The following is a 24,438-nucleotide window of genomic DNA, read 5'->3' on the forward strand; positions in this document are numbered from 1 at the left end:
ACATTCACCACAGTATTCTCGACTTCATGAGCAGATTTCTACTTTAGTTGTCTGTTCTGCTTCAGGAATTTAGAAATTACTGAATGCCACCAGCGCTTTATTTCTTTTATCACTGATAATTGGACTACCTCACAGATTTATTCTCTTCTTTTAGCCTCTTTTGCTTCCTTAAGTTCAATTATCTAAATACTTACTGATATACAATGCTTTGCTGAAAATACATTTCAAATCCATTGTGGCGGAGTTTAAAAATAATAATAATAATCGTCCAAATACCTTTGTACCTAAATGTACATATAAGAACTACGTATCTGTGCTTGAACGATTTGAGACAGCACACCGTGGCAACCACTGTGAATCTGTAGGTGGTTTCTGTTCCCTGACGAGCTCATAAACAAAACCTCACGGGTTTTCCCAGCATGTTTTAGTTCAGGGTAAATTAATGTCAGTTTAGTTATTGCTGTGAGGCTCTTACTCATTCCCTCCATTCCGTCATTTTATTGTTGTTGTGGTGCTTCTTGTTCTTGTCTGCCAAGGTTTGACAGCCATCTCTTAATTTCGCTTTTAAAGCGGCCACATCAATAACTAAATAACAAGCTACTCGCTACACTTGCAGCATAGCCATCATTTTGCAGCATAAAAGCGGTAGTAGCAGTAGAGAACGAGGCAAAATGGATGCTGGCCTTATGATGTCGTAATAGAAAAACACTGCCTCCTTCTGGCAACTTGTGCGAACTCTTCTCCAGTATTATGTTTTTGAACTGCACTCACTACTCACACATTCACTAACTAGCGTTATTTGGTGGAATAATACAACCGATGATTATCAAATTTACTCACACTGAGATTTTATTTAGACTAACTTATTTGGTCAATTTAAATGAAAAGATAAAACACGACTGAATGTGTCACATTAAGATTTCACAGGGGGGTGGGGGTGGGGGGCGGTATTATTAAGAATGGGCTAAATGCTAATGGTAGCATTTTCCCATAATGCCACGGGATAATACTTGCACATGCGCGAGTGAAAAAAAAAAAAAAAAGGAATTTGTCCCCATTGTACATGCAATAGACTACATCTGAAAATCAAATAAGAAACATAATTGTATAATTTATTATTATGTTTGCGGTGCATAGTTTTCGATTCGGCATTTTTTTCAACTACGTTTGAACGTAGGCCTACTCACCGGCCAAAATGTTCCCTCCACATTGGCAGTTCTACACTTCCATAGTTCTGTGAAAAAAAATAATGTTGCATCAATTACAAGTAATTTGAGCACAATACGAGAGGTTTTATAACTGCCAGTAAACAAAGCCTTGTGTCCCCGTCTCTTCCAGCTCACAGTCCACAACTTCCTGTTTAGATTCCTCTTTACACTGTATGATTGGCCTCCACTGTGTCCCTCTGTCTTGCTGACCCACTTCAGCATCAGCACAGGGGGCCCAGAAAGAGGCCACCCCGACGCCTGTGTATCTGCCTCTCCACTGAGGCATCAGTCGGCTCACAATACAACTCTGTTACTGCTCCAGCTGGACGCGCTCCCTCCCGCACGGTCCCAGAAGATCTTGCCTTCCTCCTGGTCAAGGGCCTAAACGCTTTAAGGCCCATATGCGGATGAGCGCAGTATTATTGACTGTCTACTATCTCAGCTTTAGTCTACTCCTCAAGGTTGCTCAGTAAGTAAATGGTGAAGGAACATAGTATGTGGGGAACATGTGTAAATCGGACTGGGGATCAAACAGATTCTTTCTCGTTCAGTCTGCACTGAAACAGAAAACAGACTTGACTGCAAAAGCATTTTTTTTTCTTCTTCAAAAGAACCAAAACTGAACACATGAACTCACAATGCGGAAACATGTTGGAGGCCATAAAATTAGAAAAATGCTTTGTTAATGTTTATCCCAGAGAAAGACAGCCTTGGCTTCTTGCTTTCTGACACGCAAAGTATTTCCTGTGATCAGGAGCAGATCTCCACTCATACATCCTGTGTCGGCAATTCAGTCCCTCAAGTCTTCACATGCATGAGGTTAGAAATGTCATGTGGACAGGGATGATGACTCAAAAGCTGTCTCATACATTTACAGCTACATACAGACAGTGGCGCTCCTGCCATTAGGTGGATTAGGCAAATGCTAGATAGATCTGTGCTTTGCAACAGAAGCGTGTATACGTCATTCAAGTCGCCAGCTGTAAACGTGATGCTATCTCGCGCGATGCTAGTCGACCCACATGCGTGTACAACCGTAGTTCTTTGGTCAAGAAAATGAAATGACAACGCTACTATGTTGTCCCGGCTCAAAGCTTCAAAAAAAGATGACGGTCAGACTCTCAGGTGGATTCGCAGGCTGATACAGCACGGACGTAAATAAACTGGGCTGCTCATGCTGTAGTGAAAAGTGAAGCCGGCAGCATTCATCTTACAGTAAAGCCTGGTTCACACGGCAGGAGAATTGGCCCGATTTTAGCCCCGAATTTCCCCTCCCGACAATCGTAATGACGCGCCAAGACGCAAGCGATAATCTTCACAGATAATCCTGCCGTGTGTATTGTCACCACACACAGCGCCTCCCGATATCGGCGCTCGGAAGGACCCCCGACTTGAAATCGGGCATGGATATGCCCGCGCAGCAGATTGACAGTGACGTGCAGCCAATCAGAAAGCGAGCCAGCGAGGTGGGGAATCCAAAATCAAAACAGTCATGACGCAGCAGAAAGTCCGTGCTCACGCTATTACACTCTTTTTAATTCTTTAAAATTATTTGTATTTTCTTTTTTTCTTTTTTCTTCTTTTTTTTTTTAATACACGCACACACATTCTCCACAAATAAACGTGGTCTCCGGACACTACCATAAATCCTTCCTAGCGTGCCAAGTTGCTTAGGAACGCCACTGCTTACAGATAAGATGCAGTGCTCGTAGGCTACTTCTCCAACATTTGAATTTAACCAAATAATCTATCAGCATATTGTGGGACCCCAGTTCGAGTTAACAAAGGATTAATTGTGGGCATGTGCTTTGCTTTTTATTTAGCTTTTGTGCCTAACTTATTCCAAAAGATGGGCTAGCCTCAACATTAGGAACATACATGATGTAAAATAGTGTCAAATAAAACATTCAAAGCAATTGAAAATCCACCGTCATCACATTTTTTTTCAAAGAGTTTTTACTTCTCGCAGTGGTTAATATAAACATAACATTTCACATTAGTATAGCAGGTATTGAAGTAGATGCGTGAAAAGCAACCACACTGTACATGCTTATATTAAACAACAGTTAAACTCACGTTATAAGGAAAAAGTTCAGTCTAAAGTCGACATGGAGCTCACTCAACATTTCACACAATTTCCTAGACTGGTGTTTGGTAAACCTCCAAACACAACGGATTGCTGAAAGGAAAAGATGTTGTTCAGAATAAAAACGTCTTTTATAACTTTTTTTTTTTTTAAACTTTTATACACATCAGTGTAGAAAAGTGGGCCAATGAAAATGAATGTGCTCTGTGTGGTGAAAGAAAAAGAAAGAAAGAAAGAAAAAAACAAACATGTGACACAAGTGAAGTCACAGCCCATCTGGTTGAACATCTTGTGCCCAGATGTTTATAACACATTTGGGTTATCCACCTTTGCCATGTCCGGCTAGCTAGTCCAAAGAATAAACACATGGCCACACAAGTGTGTTCTGTGAAAGAAAAACACCCTTTCTTTCACAAAAAAAAACAAAAAACAGAGCGAAAACAGTTTCAACATGTGGCTTCTACTACACAGTTGAGGTGAAAAAATATGTCCACATGGTGTCATCATAGCACAGCATACTGGATCCCACTTCGTCACCATTTTGCCATAGTGAGATGTGAAAGGTTGTCAACCTTGAATCAACTTGAAAAGTGAGGGATGTCAGAGTGACACTGATCTTGTATGTAAATTAATTCTGGATGGACACTTGAACATTTACATGAATCTGCATATGCCAAAGTCATTTTCCAAAGCCTAAAGATGAGGTCACCAAGTGTCAAACTTAACATTGTGGCAGACCACAAAATGGAAGAGGCATGGGAATTTCCAAAGTCAAAACAGTCCATTTCGTGATGCTAGTTGACTTCAAAGTCGTTCTACTTTGTAATTGCTTCAAAACCTTTTTTTTTAACATACTGAATTAGGAATTAATTTGTCCCAAACTTCAACATCATGAAACCTCGAACAACAACATTTTCAGTCACAAATGAACATTCTTAACTGTCACGCACGAGGATGGATGGTGATTGATATTTCTATAACTGTATTACTCATATTGCCCTAAGAAGCCAACATTAAGTATCTCTCAGTTTATAATAATTTCATCATTCCATTTTTAGCTTCAAGGCTATCATCAAATTTTTCCTCTTTGACATGACGGGTACCCCTCTGCGAAGAGAAAGGAGAATCTTGAACCAGTGGTCTATCTACTTCAATCCTAAAGGCTGCACTGGCATCATGTTGTAAAGGAAATCATCAAAACGTCTTTGAAAGGAGTGCAGACTTCACAGCATCGTGCTATAGTGACGGCTCATATAGGGTGGTAATGTGTGGGCTCAGAATGACTGGCTATTATAAATAGAACAAGATAAGAGTAAAAAAATAAAAAATAAATTGCTGCCATGTCTTCATCAGTGATAAGATGGGTACCTTATAGAGCACAGTGTGACACTCGACCTGTTGGAAAGAAAAGGAGGATTAATCCAGTCTATTTCTATCTATCTATCTATCTATCTATCTATCTATCTATCTATCTATCTATCTATCTATCTATAGAGGTGTAACAAAAACGATTTGAACTGGCACAGAAAAAGAAAATGCAATAATAATAATAATAATAATAATAATAATAATAATAATAATAATAATAATAATAATAATAATAATAATAATAATAATAATAATAATAATAAACACTTTATTTAAATAAATTCCAAAGCTCTGGCCTTCAGCTTTAAAGGACCATCTGTGCCCATTTCATTTTTTCACACTTACCAAGTCTTCCAAAGTACCGTAAAAACTGGTAAATAGCACCCTGATGACAAACCACACGCTCTCTTACATTTTAACTACATTAATTGACTGTCTGAAAATTGTTCATGTGAGCTGTCACCAGTAAGGAGAGTCTGCTGGTCTCTAATGAGCGACCCTGTTGGTGTTTGTCCTTCATTCCAGGGCATCTGTTTTATGTGTTTTTTGTACACATGTGTTTATGTAGTTGTGGACCATCCCCTCCTGGTAATTCAGACTTGCCTATCAACATGTCTTGGCCGACCTCAGTGTTGTTCTCTGAGAGGCTTCTTGAGAGCAGAGATGTCTGTATATACAAAGGGTTGGGCGGATTATGTTAAAAATGTATTCCAAATGAATACTAGTGATCTGTTAAAAATGTAGTTAATAACATAATACAAGAATAACTTGACTTTTAATTATTGTACTTTTAGCAAATATACTACACTACACAGTACATATAAACCATCAATACGTCTACGCGTGTATCTTTTTAAGTTACAATAACCGTGACAATGACAAATTAGCTAACCGGGAAGCAATAATTCTTTCTGCCACCCACATAATATTGGCTCTGCACGCTAGCCCCTGGCTGACCAGGTCCTGAAAATAATTCCTGATAATACTGGCTTTGCTAATGGACTCAAGCATCAATAGCGAGTTTAGCCTTGTGCAATGCAGTCAGGACCAAGTAGAAAAAAAAGGCTTATCTTAACAGAGGCAGACACACTTTGGCCAATTACAGTTCGATTGATTTTCTGTGGGTGTCGACTGGACAATAAGTAGGCTCGGTCTATTGAATGCACTTGCTGTCAATATTACACCTACTGTGTGTATGTGTAACTCATGCCGTAGCCTGAAGGTGGCAGTAGTGTGACACAGGTAGAGTTGATTAATAAAACCTATCTTTCTTCTGCCTGCATTTTCTGCCATTTGTTCCCGTGTCTTCTTATGGAACCAGTAGACTGAGCCTCATGTGCTGCACCTGCAAATAAAAGAAAGTCAGATGTGTCTTCAGGCACAGCAGAAGCAGAAGGAAGATGTTTGATTATTCTTCCGTTGTTTCTTTTATTATTTAGTATTCTTATGTACTTGTACTATACCGCTTGTTCATCTTTAGGGTAAAATAAGTATGTCCATGATATCTGCTCTCTAGTGTTTCTATTCTTGCATAGTTTAGATCATTTTTGTTGTTAGTGTTGTCCTTCCACTGTGGTTACGCTCACCTCTTTCAGTTTAGTTTTTGTATTTGATGTTGTTTCTCTTTGACCTTTTGTCATTTTGTTCTTGGTTTGTTACTTGACATTATTTGTCAATGTGAGACTTGCTTCTTTGGCTGACAAGTAAATTCAGTTTGAGTGTTTAATTTTTTTCACAAGTTTGCTTTGTTGTCCAAGAGTCATTGTTTACACTTCTATTACTAAGCCATTGTCAATACTTTAGATTCTTTAGTATATTGTAAAAATGACTGTTACTGCAGTGATTATGCTAAAATAACAGTTGTTTGATGGTTCAAATGACTTCAATAGCGAATAACTCCTGCCAAAGACATTTCCCATTGTATGGTAATGATAGCATTAAGCTAGCAGACTTATGTGGGCTAATGATAATATGACAGTGAAAGTACTTTGAATAAACATTTATGACAAACAACTTGAAGTACTAACACTGCCCAACTAAACGACACATTCAGGGAGGGCAGGATGTTAAAAAAAAACAAAAAACAAAAAACATATGGGATCGGCTAACACTTTTGAGAATGTGACACTCCTGGGATTGAGAAATACAATCACGTGTGATCACAACACATTTTCAAATGCATCATTTCTCATCCTTCGGTGCATAACATCTTGCGACCTAAAGCTGGGGTTTTGCTATGTGAAGCGGTTGTTGGTCTTTACATCCTTAATGAGACTTTGTCCTTGGACTCATCCCGACGTGCCATTCAATCATTAAGTGAATAAATAAGGCATGGAGAAATAGACAATGAAAGGAAAAGTAGATGTAGTTGTGCTCGAAACAAATTGACTTTTTCTCATGAATAATAATGTCTCCATGGATAACTTAAGTTATACTCTCAATACTTCAGTTATGATGATGTGCAGTTTCAGCTAAGTGAGTGTTATAAGATTCCATGTTCACACATTCGTGGCAGCTTTGTTATAAGCTGTATATAGAACTGAACCACCGCAATTGGTTTTTTTTTAAATGCTGTATGTGATCTTAAGCTAAATGTACTACTGTATGTCTTAGTTAATAGGCGGCGTACTGGTCTTTTTCTTGTGAAACAGAAGTGTCTTATTTAGGGAATCAGTGAATTGATAACGGAACTGTTTTCTATTGTGGGTTGGTACCACATTTAAAAAATAAATTAAATTAGTTATAAGGTTTGAATAAAAATGACAACAGGCTGCAGTATGAACCTGATGTAGGTGTAATCTTAAAATAGAATCTTTGATATCTTTAATTATTTCACCATAAACACTGGTAAAAATTCCTTAACACATATTTATGAGACAACCTGTCCCTATTTGTCTCAGAGGCCATCCAGATTCAATAGACCCTTCCAGTGTGACGTCACGTTGAAGTGCGCCCCTAGCGGTGGGGGTCAGCGCGTCAATGCGAGTAAATTAGAAAACAATCAGTGTGAGCTAGAAAATAGGTCAAACAGTTGATAAATCAGCGACCAACGCGATGGTGAACGGATGCTCTCATGGCTCAAAGAGAGATGAGAGCATTCTTTCGGCTGCCGGCAGCGATTCTTAACCCCGCGAAAGACAGTGAGGAGTAAAAGACTAGCACGATGGCTAACGTGAAACTACGACGCAATACTCTCCTCTCTCAATGTAATCTTATGCCGATGTCAGACTACACGAAAACAGCCCGATTTCAGCCCGACCGACGTGTCGCGGACAAACGGGGCATGTCGTAAACGATTTCGGGTTGTCTTGACGTAGTGTCGCGCGTGTAATGTGACACGTTCAACGACTGGTCGCCTGTTGTCCGGGACGATTCACGACCATCACGACGAAAGTAGAATTTTTGCTCGTCTTGACGCATAATGTGACATACCTACGTCGTCGTCCGCTTGGTTCCACAGCATTGACCAATATAGTGAGAGGGAGCGAAACGCCAATCACACACTGAACAGCACTTTATAGCTCTTTTTATTTATGTATACATTTGTTTATTTATTCGTTTATGTATTTATTTATTTATCCGCTGGATATTTCATGGGGTGGGGCCAGGCAGGTGCATCTCGAGGGGGAAAAAAAAAAAAAAAAAAGCGCTGCGGCTGCATGGAGCGCGCACGCATCCGTGCAACCCGTCAGGTAACGGCGACGTGTAAAGAGGACCAAAATATATTGTGACTGTTGTTCTAATAATTTCAGAGATTTGGGCATATGAGTGGGGATGGGCACATATTTAGTGAGGATCGATCACATTTTTATATAGTCGGGCCAGGCCTCGCCGCCTTGTCACCCGCTCTCACTTGAAAGTTTTTTTTTTCCCCCTCTGAGTGAGTAGCGTACTATCCAATGCGCCGTTCTAAAACAAGTCAAATATGAATAAATGAAGCAGTAAAAAATACTCAAACAATATAATATTTCAGTGTTTGATAAAATAATAAAACAAGATGTCATCCCGCAAATTAATTAACAAAATCAGCTATAATTATCCCGGCGCATATAGGCCTAAATAAATTAAAATACAGTGTTGGCTACTAAATCATATTTTAAACACTATTGCGGAGCAGGGAGCACAAGCAAAGCGATCACATCACACTTGTCTCATGCGTGCTCCATTCACGCAAACACTCCCTGTCCGTGCCTCTTTTTTTTTTTTTTTTTTTTTGTCCCACCTCCCCGACAAACAGTGGCGTTGGCAAGACAACACGCGATGATCGGCAGGTGTCTTGTCGCGTTCAGACGTGTAGTGTGACTACACGCCCCGTCCACGACACGGAGCGAATTTGTCGGGTAATGTGACAAAAAAATCGCGTAGTCTGACATTGGCATTAGTAGAGACAGCCCCCTTGTGGTGTAGCTGTACTTATGTAAATTAACTCTAATTACCACAACTATGATAACTATGGACATTTTTTGGTACATTTGTTATGTTTCGACGAATCGTTCACCGAAAACGATGCTCCCTCCGTGTCTTCCTATACATTGTTTGACCACCAAGAGGGTAAGCGGTCGCTAAGCATTCTGGGTAAAGTGACGTCAGCTGGAAGGATCTATAAATGCTTTAATGTAGACTCCTTCATTTTCAGTGAACTTCACCTTTTTATATCACCTTTTTATTTCAGCATTAAAAAGATCCAAATATTATACATTCAAATTCCCAAACATGGTAAACAAGACTTGTCTTAGGATGAAAATATAGACACGTAAGTTTTTACGCCGATTTGTACATGCGCCTGTTTACGAAAAATAGGGTCCAAGACCTTTATAGTTCACCAGCTTGTTTAAATCTTATGTATGACTCTACAAATGGATGGGTGAAAGAATCTGATTACAATAAATTCATGAATTAAATGTAAATACTTTACATTCAGCTGGCCTGCTTTAATAGCTCTCACATTAAATGCGAGTTCATCGTAAAGGAAAAAAAAAAAACTGTTGGTAAGAAATGTACTCTTCTCTCCAAAATTGCACCAAAGGCCCGACTTATATTTTGTGCCCTATGTGGCCTCGATAAGGGTATGGAGCCTCTCATACCTCAGAAAAACTCCTTCAAATTCACGTGAGCAAAGTCATTTCAATTTTGAGAAAGTCAAAATTTTCAACTTCCTCCTTTGCCTGCAGCCAAGAGAGCATCACGGTGATCCTGTGCTCATCCTCTCTGATAGAGTGAAGAGAAATCATGCATAGCTGCTGGCTTCAAAGGGATGATAGTGAAGCGTGGTAGACAGAGATATGCGGAAAGACCCACAAGCAAATATTTCGAAAAGTTAAGACGCGTTCCACAGAGACACATTATGATCGGACGAGTTGCGTCGTAAAATGTCCGTTCAAATTGGTAGGATATTAGCAAACACGACATCATTATGAGCTTTTGCTTTCAAAAGACAATTGTTGAGTCTGTTGCCATCAGTGACACAGAAACCTGTTTACTATGTATATTGATGAGCTAGCCAAATCTAGCGATAATAAGACTATGAGGTGTTGTATTCTGTATTGGGCTAACTTCTTTTATTGGAGCTTTATCAAACTATACCTTTGCCAATGTATTTTTTTTTTGTCAAAGATTCAAAATATTTGCATTTGTCATTAACACATTCACTGCCAGCCCAGCAAAAATGTGTCGCATCATTTGACGTCTTTTTCAGTGGGTGTGGCAGTGAATGAGTTAAAAGATGCACATGAGACACGCTCAAAATTTCACCTTTTACTTTCAGGCACTGACTTCTGCATTGGATACTCAACTAGAACTAAACTCCAAATACTCAGGTGAGCAAAAGTATTGAAACATACAGGCAGACAAAAAAAGGCTAAATATTTAGTTGCAATACTAAATACTAAGTTAACGATACTAAATTTGTCCATTACTCTCAAGTCTCAAGCATCTGTCTCTTTAATTTTTCTTTTGTTTCAGAGATGCACTCCCTTTAGCCTCCTCTATAGCAAGTAAAATATGTGCTCTATCGGGTTTAAGTCTGTAGTTTGACTTGGTCAGTATTAAAACCTTGAACTTCTTGACCCTGACTGTTTTGTTGTTTCAGAAGTGTGTTTCGGATCCCTAGCTTGTAGCACATTGAAGGATATGCATGCCAAAGAGTTTCAGGGCTCAGACCGGCCCACTTTAGTTAGTCAAGTTTATTTATATAGCCCTTAATCACACACGCGTCTCAAAGGGCTTCACAGTTGACAAATACCAACGCCATCCCCCTATCGAACCACAAACGGGCAAGAAAAAAAAAAAACATGAGAGGAAAAAAAAGAAACCTTGAGAAGGGGCCGCAGATGTGTATCAATGTAAAATAGATGAGCATTCCCTCCAACGATATTTTATATTGCATTTGATAAAAAATGTAATTCACAACTGAATGCGCTTACAAGAGCACAATGGGCAAAAAAAAAAAGGACAAAAAAAGAAACCAGTAAACAAATATACATTAAATGGGATATTTTCCACTTACACATTACACACTTACCAAATTAAATTAAATCAGCAAAATTTGGGCAGCTAACACTACACTTCTTGTTGGTGCTCTTATTTTGAAATGTGTTCTTACAACTTCTGGTGCACACTACTGGGCCTACTGACGCTAACTTGAAGAGCAAACGGTAATCAAGAGGCGCTTTCACACCGCAGGAACTTATGAAGGAACTTCCCTATGTTCCGGGGGAGTTTGTCCAAAGTTTGCGTTCACACACAAAACCAGTTCCGGGTCTGGGGGGGTCGAAACGGTACTACCTAAGTTCCTAGGCCTGAGGAGGGTATTTGGGTGTACCCTGAACTACACAAGGTGGGGGCGTGTTGTCTAGTGTGTTATGATTGGTTGACTGGGTGAGGAGGTGTGTCGTTTTGGTTAGATGATTTTTTTTTTCCCGCGGTAAAGCCGCCATTTCTTCTTTACTATACTCTATCGGGCGCTACGACTTTTTCTTCAAACATTTCGGCAATGGAAGGATTCAAAAACCGAGAGGTGGACGGACGAGGAAGTACAGGCTCTCCTGAGCAAACATGGGACGAGGAGACCCAACGGCACTTCAAAAATCCAACAAGAAACGATAATAACCGCGAAGCTAGCAGAGTTAACATTACACAAACAAAAGCAGGTGAGGGAAAAACTAAAGAAACTCCAACAGGACTAAAGGAAACTCAAGGACCACAACAACCACAGTGGAAATGACCGCAAAATTAATAAATGTATGAAAGACTGGACGACATTCTCGGCCACCGGATGAGTTGTACCACCAATAGTACAAAAGAGGACTCTGCAATCACCATGCTGGAAGCAATGTGCAAGGACACGGCAATGTGCAAGGATTCATTGCCAACAGCCTTGCTAACACACGAAGGTAAGACAGAATTGCCTCATGCACATCTTTGTATATAAATTTATTTAGGTCGATGCTTGGTCGCAACGTGGCTTTTACACCGCGCTAGCATTAAACTGTTAGCGTAGCATGTTAGCTTAAGCTTGGCAAAGTCACGCATCCAGGGCAACTCCGAGCCCATGTAATGTGAAATCATTCCTAAATCAATTAACCTAGTAAACGAAAAGTATTGTAGGCAGCTAACGCCGAAATAGCCCTGCTTTCAGTGACGAAATTGAAAAGCTTCGTGAAAAGGACGTGTGGAAGCTAGGCATACTATTCACTGTTAAAAGCAAAACAACCACTTCGTTTTTTGTTCTGTTTTTTTTTCCTTAATACAAAGCTCTGCATTCAACGTAACTAAAACGTTTTAACTTGTTAGCCTCATCACCTAACAACTCATAAAAAAAACAAAAAAAACAACAACAACAACTCATAAACAGTTCTAGGGAAACTGAAACGTAAGAAAAATAATGTTATGTACTGTGACTTACAGCTGGACCTTCTCTGTGCTCTCCTTTACGTTATGATGCCTCCCTGAACAGTCCTGGTATGTTTCATTTCATTTTATATAACTTCAAAAGCTTCATTTAAAACTTTTAAAGCAACACCCCACTCACAATTAATTTTGCTTCGTTGAATAAGGCAGTGTGTTTGTTTGTTTATTGGACATTATAAACAAATGAGTAGCAGTTAACATTTTAAAAGAAAGAAGAAACTTATTGCAATCATTCATAATAGTTTACATGTTCAAAGGAGTAGAAAGAAGTTAAAAACTTGTCTAGTCCTACCCATTCTTTATATCTACTGACTCTTTTCATTAAAAAAAAAAAAAAAAAAAAAGTTCATTACTGGAATGTATTAATTTACTACACATTTTCTTTTACTGGAATGTACTAAAAGAAAATGTGTAATCCTGCTTGTGTAAACAATTGCACCTTAACACATGCGTGCATTTGTCATTAACGTATGTACATGAAATTCATAGGCATACACAATAATAAATCCTCATACTCACATATACAATTTTCATTTCACTCATAATGGTGCATTGAGAAAGGGAAAAAAAAAAGTTACATTCCTGCAATTTTACTAGTGTGTATTGCCTAAAAAAGCTTCAAGTGCATGCCGCCATATTTGGCAATGTAGTGTGGCATATTCTGTTCTGTAACTATGAAAAATGAAAGTACATTAACGTGAGTGCCGTGTTTTACCCCTACCTAAATCATTGTACTGTACTCTTACTCATTGCATGAATCTGTTGAAACCTTTTAAGTCGATGCGTTAGGAAGGTACAAGCGAGGATGGTCCGTCCACAAGCAGAAACTGCGCCACTCGAACAGAGTTTCCTGCCCCTTTGTCAAGTTCCAATAAGTTCAAAGTCATGTAACTGGAAGCTCATCAAAAGTATTTACTGTCACTCATTGTACATTTACATCCCTATAGGTTAGCGGACACGGGACCGAGACCACCTATTTTTGGAATACCTGCACCAATTTGATGAAAAGAAGGGGGAGTCCACGAGTGCAATGTTCTTAGAAGAAATGCAGTTGCACAAGGAGGACCTTGAACTCAGACGCGAGCAGCACAAGGAGGAAGTTGACCTCAGAAGAGAGGAGCGCAAGGAAGATCAACACGTGGCACATGAGCTGGTTGAACAAAGGCACAACGGAGAGTTCCAAATGGGCTTCCTGGCAGTCCAAAACAGACTTGTGGACACAAATAAGCCAAATGCATAAGTAATAAATGCTTTTGTTTTCATATCACTTTTGTGGTTCTGTTTTTTTTTCCACACGAATAAAAACTTATGCTCAATGAATTCTTTTTAATGTTTTTATTTTTGACAAACCGTAATGCAAACATAATTACAGCGTCCCACCATTCAGAGGTTCTGATGTTCTTCCACTCCCTGCGCGGAACACACCCAGATTGGTAGAAGTGGCAAATCTGAAACAGAAACACAACAAATTAATAAATGTCAATATCTACATTAATTACTTTTGTGCAACAGCCTTGTGATTTACATGACAGAATACCTTAAAATAGCGGAATATGCACCAATTTATGGCCCTATGATAAACCACTGGCTTGAGGTGGCAATCTGACACTTCCAAAATCAGCACTTTTCCCAAAATCCCGGCACCTTTGTTCTAACATTCGTGCATCGTCAAAGAAAGCAAGCCATTTCAACACTTTGGATCGGTCAATCATGTGTTTAACAGAAAAAAAAAAAGAAAAAAAAAAAAGAAAAAAAACATGCGGACAGACTAACAATACGTCCAGGTCCAACGGTATTATGAAATACGCAGCGTACATGTAGCGTGAACAGCAACTCGCCATCAAGCCCTATTTTGCCGTGAATTGCACGAGAACTAGGCAGGAAACACCAGTTTCCAGCGATTGCCCTTTTCATGGCAGAAAGTACGACAAAATATCCACAAACGACCGACGCGCGGGGACACACGCAAGTAGACGTGCAACTGAACGCGCCAGTCATACGTTGTGTTTAAGGCACTAATACACTCTATAACTTCATTTTTTTTTTTCGTGTTCTCCACCTTACAAGGGGAGCTCCGTTACATGTTACAGCTTAATTCCGATGTGAAATAAATTTCGTATAATTGTGTGTTTAAACCTTACCAGTGCACGTCTTCGTGCTTGCAGGTTTGACTGTCTTTCCAAGTGAGAAAGTCCTGCCCATTTCTCATCTTGATGTGGTAATACGGCGGGTCCCAATGGTTCTCATCAACCTTTCCCGTGAAGTTCTAATTGCTGCAAACACAACTTTGTACAACATGACAAGGAAAACGAAAAGATGATGGCGATGGAGGGTCAAAGGTCGCGTTTTTCAACGTCACACTGGTTGTTTGTCATTCAGTTTTACCGGTACCGCCACTTGCTGGACAGGCGGGGTAGTGCTGTTTTTTTTCCTCCCCTGACATACGTCATCAGTCTCATTTGAATAAACTACCCTGCCTGCTTTCATGCCGTGTGAACGCAAACTCGTGGGCCGCTCACAAGTTCTTCGGACCCGGAACTGACTCTACCATGAACTCAAAGTTCCTGGGCTTTTTGGTGTGAAAGCGCCTATAGAAGGCTTTCCCATCATTTTTTCTTGCTGTTACTAGTTACTAGTAACTCTTGTGTTTTGCCTCTTTCATGTGTTATATTTTTACCGTCAAGGTTGAATATAGTTATATTGTTTATTGTTTCTATTCGTGGAATAAAGTTTTGCTACTTTTGACATTAAATTATTGTAACTCGCTGACACCCTTAGTAACAAAGGCAGTGCTATATATAATGGCCTGTAAGAGTTTTAGGAGTTCCAGTTGATTGACAATGAGACAGTCAACATTTACGGACATTTATTTACGGACTGATAATTTTGAAACAAAAATGTGTGGGATCCTGCCTGCCGATTGGCGGCTCGAAATATAGGACGGCCTACCGGGAATTGTCCCGCCCCTCCAGATGGCCAAAGCTGTGACATGACCTCCACTTTCACAGATGAGCTTGCAGGTTTAGGATCAGTAGGAGATTATTTGTAGTGGGTTTTCTCTGTAGTGCCCCAAAGTCTTTCATAACAGTAGAAAAAGTCACCGTATTTATTGATACTTGAAGCTCAGTTTGACTGGCACATCAGCAGTCCAGACCTGTCTTCCATTAAAAAATGTGTGACACATCATAAAGCACAAAATACAACAATGGAGACCTTGGACTGTTGAGCAAGAGAAATTCGACTGAAACAAGAATGGAAAATAATTCTTTAACAGTTTGTGTCCTCAGCTCCCAAGCACTTATTGGGTGTTGTTAAAAGTGGCAAACGTGCCCCTATCCCAGCATTTGTAACATACATCTAATTCAAAATGAAGAATATTAGAAAACAAACAAACAAACAAACAAACAAACAAACAACATCATCAGCATGAACCATAAATGTCTTGTCATTGTCGTGCATTCAATTGTATATAGGTTGAAAAGTGTTTGCAAATGCTTGTATTCGGTTGTTTTTACACAATGTCCCACTTTCATTAGAATTGGGAATTTGTACCATTATTCTTTTATTTGGCCTTAATTTGTTTACTCTGCTGTCTACAGCCAGGGCAGCATTGCAAATTAACCTGAACGAATAAAGATTACACAAATACATTTGCATCAGTGATTCAAGTAATGCCATTTATAGTGGTTAGTGTTGCTGTTGCTGCAGATAAACACATTTGGATACACTTCACCCACCAAAGCCCAAATTACATCTTCTCACACTTCAATGGTCTTTCTAATGCATTTAAATCGATTCTAATCATAACTGACACGAGGCATTGATTTGTTTGCATGCCTCCAATTTTGAAATACAATTCAAAAGAAAAGCACGTCATGTCAGAATCATATCGACGTGATGAAAGAGATCACATCAGAGTTTCATGTGCCTAAACAGATTTAAATAAGAGACCAGACTATTTATTTATTTTAATCAGCTACAAAGTAACCATTACGCATTAAAATACAATTAAACCTCAAGTAACCTTCTTTCAAAATGTCATTGCAAGACTGAATATGCATTTTTGTTGACAATGTTCATACACCATCACAGAAGGTAACATAGGTGAGAGTGAAGCCTGGCTGTGCACTTTCAGCCTGGTTGCCCCAGAAATGCTCAAGCAAGTGATAACAACAACAACAATGACGACGAAGTCCTCCACGTGCACCCTTGGCCCAACTGTAACCTCCTTCAAAGAAACGTTTTAACTTGCTGCCTGAGGACATCCTTACATCTTTTTAATCACTTGACTCAGCGAGGACTATTCCCTAATGCATTGGAAAATCACACTCGGGCAAGATCTGAAAGAAAAAAAAAAAAGTGGCCTTGGCATATTCCAAACTGCTATACTGTATATCATTTGTGGCAGCTATACCAGTGAATTGATGTAGGAAATACACTTTTTTTTTTTAGTAAGCAATGTGTCCTGCACATTGATTAGATTGCACATTTAATAACTACAATTCAAAAGATCAATTAAAACTACTGTGAACACTGATAAAAACAGCATTTGTCGTCTGTCACAATAATAAAAGAATGAAGTTACTTTCAGTGGGCCATTTACACACTTTGAGTACATGTGCATTATCAGTCTGTTTTAGTAATAGTAACATTGAAGTTGATAGAAGTTGACTTAAAAAAAAAAAAGAAAAGAAAAGAAAAATTTGCCTCCAGCTGAGACCCAGTTTTGAGCACTTTGGCTGTGACACTTTTTGCACAACTGGCAGCTTGCAGACTCAGTCTTAATGGCTACTACTAATCTGTATATTTTCCAAAAATGTCAAACAAAGCAGTGTCTTGGAAAAAGCATTCTTCTAAAACCTTAGACATTTTTACATAGAATGAAATGAGGCGTTTTGGATGTGGACATATTGTGACATATATTTTCCTAAAGTTGGCTCCATAATTTCTCAGTTTGTTTTGTTCCCTGAGGCAAAGGAAGACAGATGCATAATGGCTTCATTAACACGGGCGGGAGCAGCAGCAGATGAAGAGGGAGATTTGGGATTTAAGGACTGATTGGTCTGATTGTAGCTCGTTTCCCAAGACTGCCCAGATACATATTTGAAAACAGAAGAAAGCGATTCTTTAAATTTTAATGCCACCACTAATAATGGATCAGTTCCTTATCAAAGCATCTTAATGGAATTGTCTTGTTAAACAAAGCAAAATGTCCTCTCTTGGCGACATGTGAGCTCCAGGAGCAATTCTTCAGCCTGTCATCATGCGTTCTGTGTCCTTCATTTGGCCACAATCAGTTTTTATGCACCCCATCAACAAAAGCATGGAGACACTAGTTAGATTTTGATTGCATTATTTAAATCTCACAAATGACGGCAGCATTTTGAGAAGCAGCTGAGGATCTTTGATGCTCACAAATCGCAGCTGCTCTGAGCATATGTAACAGTTGAGAGTAGCTTGAGGTCATCAGCAGATTGTGTGGATGTGATTCATCTTCCTCCACTCACTGTCTCACCCCAAATGTTCCACAGTGGGTTACATTCAACACAAACGTAGAGACCTGGCTATAAGTTTCACTCTCTGTCAATCCAATACGCAGCAGGTAAAATGATGAAAAAATACAAGACAACTTTTAAACACACAATTCACGAATCAATGCGCCCTTTGCAAAATCCACTACTTCCTGAATTCATCACCACTCAATTGCTGCATTTCATGATCGGACAAGTGGATTAATCCAGGGGGGCCTGACCTAATAATATTATTATTCAATAATGGGTTAGCACGTCCGCCTCTCAGTTCTGTGGACTCAGGTTCGAGTCCTGGCTCCGGCCTTCCTGGGTGGAGTTTGCATGTTCTCCCCGTGCCCGCGTGGGTCTTCTCCGGGTACTCCGGTCTCCTCCCAAATTCCAAAGACATGCATGGCAGGTTGATTGGACGCTCCGAATTGTCCCTAGGTGTGCTTGTGAGTGTGGATGGTTGTTCGTCTCTGTGTGCCCTGCGATTGGCTGGCAACCAGTCCAGGGTGTCCCCTGCCTACTGCCCAGAGCCAGCTGAGATAGGCGCCAGCAACCCCCGCGACCCTTGTGAGGAATAAGCGGTCAAGAAAATGGATGGATGGATTATTATTAGGGTATCGGTATTAGGCCGATACCTGTACTGGCTGCCATGTTATGGCCCTATTACAACCAGGAACTAGAAATTTGTGTCACGGTATGTAGAGTGAGTGGATGAGGGGAGATGGACCCAATGGAGGAAAAGCACGGCAGGGAGACAGACACGAATGAGAGTAACTTTATTGACTATAAACAAGTAGAGGACAGGATGGGACGTGAGCGGACTGGTCGACATGACTGGACTGAATGTGGGTGACTTGGCTGGGACATGGAAGACTTGGCTTGGACGTGAGAGAGACCTGGCTTGGACGTGGGGAAACTTGACTTCACGTAATGACAATCATAAGCATTACCATCATTTCTATTTTCAGTGTGATTACAATTAGCAAAATAAGTAAATAAATAAATAAATAACTCTAAATTCCCAATCACATGCCAGCTTCTCTGTCTGTGTCAATCAGTTGTATCCCGGAAAGTAAAAGCTCCTTTGGCCTGTGTAGTAGTCCTGTTAAGAGCTCACCAAAAAGCTTCCTAATCTGCTTATTGTAGATGCGCTGTCGAGAGACTAAATTACAATGACTAGGTCACGAGGGATGGCCTTTTATGTTGTGTACACAAATGCTAGCTCGCCATCGAAAACAGCTTTCTTCAGTTGGACAAAAACAAATCCTACCACTTTATTGCTGTCAAACGTGTCCACATGTCCTTCGATATTTAAGGTTGTTCGTATCAGAAAAACAATGAGATAAATATACTGCATTGTAGGACTTTTTCAAATTAACATGCCACCACAGGCAATCCGTGATGACAAAGAAGGCACATGTATTAAAAATTCTACATATGAGACTTAAAAGCTTCAACTATCGTAGTCCGACTGGGTCGAACAAAGACACAGCAAACAATGCCATGACACACAACACATCTCAGTTAAATGTGACTTCCTCCCTTGTGAGCTGTTGCTGCTTAGCACCCACTCGACTCAGCAGGGATTAGGCACACCAAGACGTACACACAAACATACGCAGACACACAATGAAATGCAATCGAAGCAGCAAGTGAGCAAGAACAGGAACGACTTACAGAGGTACAACAAGGTGACTCTCCAGTCTCCACAAAGGAAAAGCTCTTGCGCCTCATGACGCTTGGTGAGTGCCTTTGGAGTTCTTTTAATAATACTGTGTTATAGCATAAAGGTTTGTGTGATTATATCATGCCTCTGTGTCTGCCTGATATGATTTAGTTTCTGTTTTTTCTACTCAATGTCAATGCTGTTGATGGGCAGGTGTACCCATCGAAGTGTGTGGCAAGTGTTGACGTGTTGCAATAATGGCTCCGGTTTCACAGTGGCTCTTTAGTTTGAAGACATCGTAGCATCATGATAACTTGGCAAATTGAGCAGCAAACCTCAACAAATAGCGCTAAGTTAACAAGATACAGTAGGTTTTGTTATACTTGGTGTCTTTCATAAACTTGTCATCTTTTGGTGTGAATAGATCTTTGTCATGAACTAGGAAGCGTGGTGGTGGACCCAAATGCAGGAGGCGAACGAGGCAGGGAGGCAGAGGTGCGGAAAAAAGAAGTAAATTTAATCCAACAAAAACCAACGTAGCAAACAGGGCTTGGTAACAACGAATACAAAAAATACCAGAGGGAAAACTATACAAGAACAGACGACAACACTGGCAACATGAACGTGGGGAAACAAGAATAATGAACCGACAAGAACTGAAGCGAAAACCGAAAACTAAGTACACACACTAATTACACACGACGAGACACAGCTGGGCAAGACACAAGTGGAAGGGGTTGCTGATTGGTTGGCACATGAGGAAGGGCAGGCAAACACAGGTGGACATGGAAAGGCTTAACGAGACTAGGGAAAATCAGGAAATCAGAACATAAACATGACAAACTAAAAACCCAACAAAAACAAAGCAAAACCCACCCTAAACCGAACCAAAACATGACAATCTTGCTGAGGAAGTGAGTTTGCTGACTCGGGGTTTCATAGACGAATGAGCAACATTGATCCAATTGGCTCCAGGTCCAGATGCAGTGTTTTCAGATAACTTAACCTTTAAGCGTTTTCGTCGTTTAGTTTGGTCAATGCAATAATTTTGCACTGAGCTTTCTTCTGTTAAAACGTATACTTCTGAAAGAAACTGCTTTAAAAAAAAAACATTTGAAGCATTTTTTTCCAAGTAGTGTCAAACACTATAACAAACAAAATGAAATATCTAGAGCTGTCATACGATTACATTTTTAATCAGCTTAATCACATTTTAGAATTTTGATTCATCACGATTAATTGCTTAATTAAAAAGGCTTTCTATCAACATTTCTTACCAGCCAAATTTATAAAGCACCTGTTATGTGTTACAACTTATACTTTTAATGTTATGAGGACATCTTCAACATGTTTTGCACTCGTATCCTCCTCTTTTTCTAATCAGTTAATTACTTTCAGAATTTAAAATAAAAAAGAAATAACCCCAATATTTTGACATGAACAAATATTCTGAATGTCACATGCAAACATTTATTAAATGCCTTACTTTAATGCATGTAGTTATGTTTATTGTTCAAACATAACATGTGCTACCTTCAACGTAACATCAGCATCCGCTGTCAACTACATTAAAGGTTATGTGCAGTCAAACCTAATAGTGTGATTAATCTGCGTTAATACATGAATAATGCGATTTTTTTGTGATTAATTAATTAGTTAATGCTTTAACTTTGACAGCATACATAAATAATGTTTCTCCTTCCATTGCACTGTTCCCCATTGTTTTTATTTAATCAACAATGCTGACATTATCACAATACAAACAATGTTCTGGAAGATTTAAATAATAAACGTCCATCCGTCCATCCATCCATCCATCCATCCATCCATCCATCCATCCGTCCGTCCATCCGTCCATCCATCCATCCATCCATCCATCCATCCATCCATCCATCCATCCATCCATCCATCCATCCATCCATCCATCACCTGAACCGCTTGTCAATTCATGAAAAAACAATGAATTGTAAATATCCAAACACCCCCCATTTTCGATGGTACCATATTATTATCATTATACCAGTTTTAAACAGTGTATCCTGCATGACAGCACTGATTTTAAAGGACCTCTTCCATTTGATAATGTGTCTAATGTATTCAGGTGTTGAGGGAATAAGCGAGTTTAGCTGATGATGAGTTACTATGTCATTGTTTCATCCCATTTCATAATCTTTTTGGTTCGGGAATGTTTGATTACGCAATGCAACACTATTACACTCATTTAGGACTGTTTTTAAGGACCTTGTTAGTTGAATGTGTTGAAAGATGAACATAAACAGTTTTATGGTGGATGGATGCAAAATATTTTTAGCATGAAGAGGAATGATAAAGAATCCAATTGGAGTAGTCAGGTGTGTTTAGATACTCCCTCCTCCTGTCCTGCCAACTTTATTTATTTATTTATTTGTTTATTTGTTTGTATTTTCCAATATCTGCTCTGGCCCTCTTGTGTGATGTTTCCGTGCTCTTCCCTACTTGTTTGGGTACTCTGGCTACTTCCCACCTTTCAAAATGATACATTGTATTATAAAAGTGGGGACTGAAAACATTGCCACTCATCTTAAATTGTCAAAATCTCCAATGTATGCAATATTTGAGCAATTAGGATCAATACAGAAATGCAGACACAATAAAGGAATGTACAGTATCGTATAACTATAACCACCATTTTTGTCTTTGTTTTTCTTTTTCTCACTTTCTCTCTCAAATTAGTAGTTATCGCGCCAATCTCCAGAGGCAGCATTAAGCGAGTTGATTCGTGAGCGTAATTACAGAGGAGAGAGAAATTACCGAGCAAGCCAATAACAAACTATTGTATTCCCCTTCCTCAGCCTGGTTATTAATAGCCTCGGGAACAATGGCATGTACGTCATCAAAGTCCACTCACTGACCATAATATGTTCTCTGCTTTCATTGCTCTTCTAACACTGAGTCAAATAACGAGGATACTTTTCTTGTTCACTTTTTTGTGTGTGTCTAATCTAAGTTTTGTCTCCCAGTGTTACAATTGTTCACTTAGGTACCCACGACTGCACCACCACAGTTAACAAGAGGAGGTGCAACGTTTTATTTATAATCCAGGACACTCAAAAATACAATTCCAGGCTCCATTCACACATCGATAGATTTTTTCTTTTCGGCCAACAGCCAACTATTCTTCTTCTGAAGGTGTAAATAAACAGTTGACCTTCTGATTTGTCAAGTCAAGTCAAGTCAACTTTATTTTAATATTACGCATCCAAACAGCCTTTTTTTTCTGTGAAAAAAAGGTCATAATAAAACTTAATTAACTTCAGTATGTTCAAGTTAACAAAAGATTATTCTGTTTTATTAGCCAGAACATACACAAGCTCTAATTTCCTGTTCTTTCCAATTGGATACTGGGAAAAAGGTCGTAGTTTATTTCAAGCCATTTTTTTCTCTTTTTAATTTCACATTAGTTGATATAATTTTGTTTCTTTCCCAACGACAGACATTTCAAAAGTTGTGCTTGAAACCAACTAGCAGATCATGTTTTGTTTTCTCTCTATTTGTTTCAACCTGTAAATAGTTGTTACAAAATAAGCAATGAAAATGTTGACAAATATGTTTTAATTATTATTTACATAATCCTGGTAATATTGAAAAGACTTCCAGATTTACTATTGTCAAAATTACTTCTGTGAAAAGGCAAACTAAACTGAAGCTAGTGCTAAACTATGACTTTCACACTTGTGCATAAGGAAAGGTTATTCAATTGACTTGTGATTGACTAGCGACCAATAGGGTGTAACCTGCCTTTCCGAAGTCATCTGACTGGCTCCATCTTGCCGCAACCTTTAACAGTATGAATGCTAAAAAAAGAAGAAGAAGAAGAAGAAGAAGAAAAAGAGTGAATGTTGTGGCTGCTTGAAGTCAAACATAATACATGTTTTCAGACATACATGTTGACCAGATTGTGTTGACAGCCTCATTTCCATCAAAGCTGTGGGACCACTTGTCAGTGCAAATTCATCACACACACAATCTTCTTGACAAGTGACAATTGACTATTGATTTTTTTTTTTTTTTTTTTTTTTACATATAGGATTATCTTATCACAATGGTTACCTAGGGCCCTGACTTAATCTTGTATTGATCTTTAGATTATAGGACCTTTAATGTCGATAGCAGTGCTGTCCAAGAGGACAAAAATGATTTAGAGATGCTTCAGTTCATTGACTTTGACAAAAACATTCGTTAATGCCATCTGCTTGTCTGAGATTGGTGCTGATGTTAAATTATGAGGTGCCATGGTCCCTTAAATGACCGCATCTTATACAATACTCAACTGTGTGTGCAGGGCCGGCCCTACATGATTTGGTACCCTAGGCGAAAATGTACATGGTAGCCCCCCCCAATCCCATTAAAAAAAAAAAAAAAAAAAAAAATATATAGAAATATTATATTTAATAGCACACCACACAATAAATACCAAATTCCACAAACAAATAAAAATAAGAAAAATAACAGAAGTACAATGCAATGCAACTTTTTATTGCAATTTTTGCAAAATGACAGTATTTAAAACCTCAAAATGTTTTCACTATGTACATTAATAATTGTGTAAGATACAAAAAATAGTAAATGTATCAATATACAAACTTTGATATATCGTAAAACTTTGGCAATAAGGTGATTCACAGATAATGTGAATAGTGTGCA

The 24,438-nt window shown here is 39.0% G+C and overlaps 1 protein-coding gene across 1 annotated transcript in view; it reads left to right on the forward strand.

The window, feature by feature from the left end:
* Positions 1 to 19,684: 19,684 nt before the first annotated feature.
* Positions 19,685 to 24,438, forward strand: part of sphkap (SPHK1 interactor, AKAP domain containing) — a 105,615-nt gene continuing 100,861 nt past the window's right edge. The window contains exon 1 of the mRNA XM_077540506.1: positions 19,685 to 19,831. The gene's annotated coding sequence lies outside the window, so the exon portion shown is untranslated. The remainder of the gene's footprint in view (positions 19,832 to 24,438) is intronic.

The sequence above is a fragment of the Festucalex cinctus genome, chromosome 13, assembly GCF_051991245.1.
Source record: "Festucalex cinctus isolate MCC-2025b chromosome 13, RoL_Fcin_1.0, whole genome shotgun sequence".
NCBI lineage: Eukaryota > Metazoa > Chordata > Actinopteri > Syngnathiformes > Syngnathidae > Festucalex > Festucalex cinctus.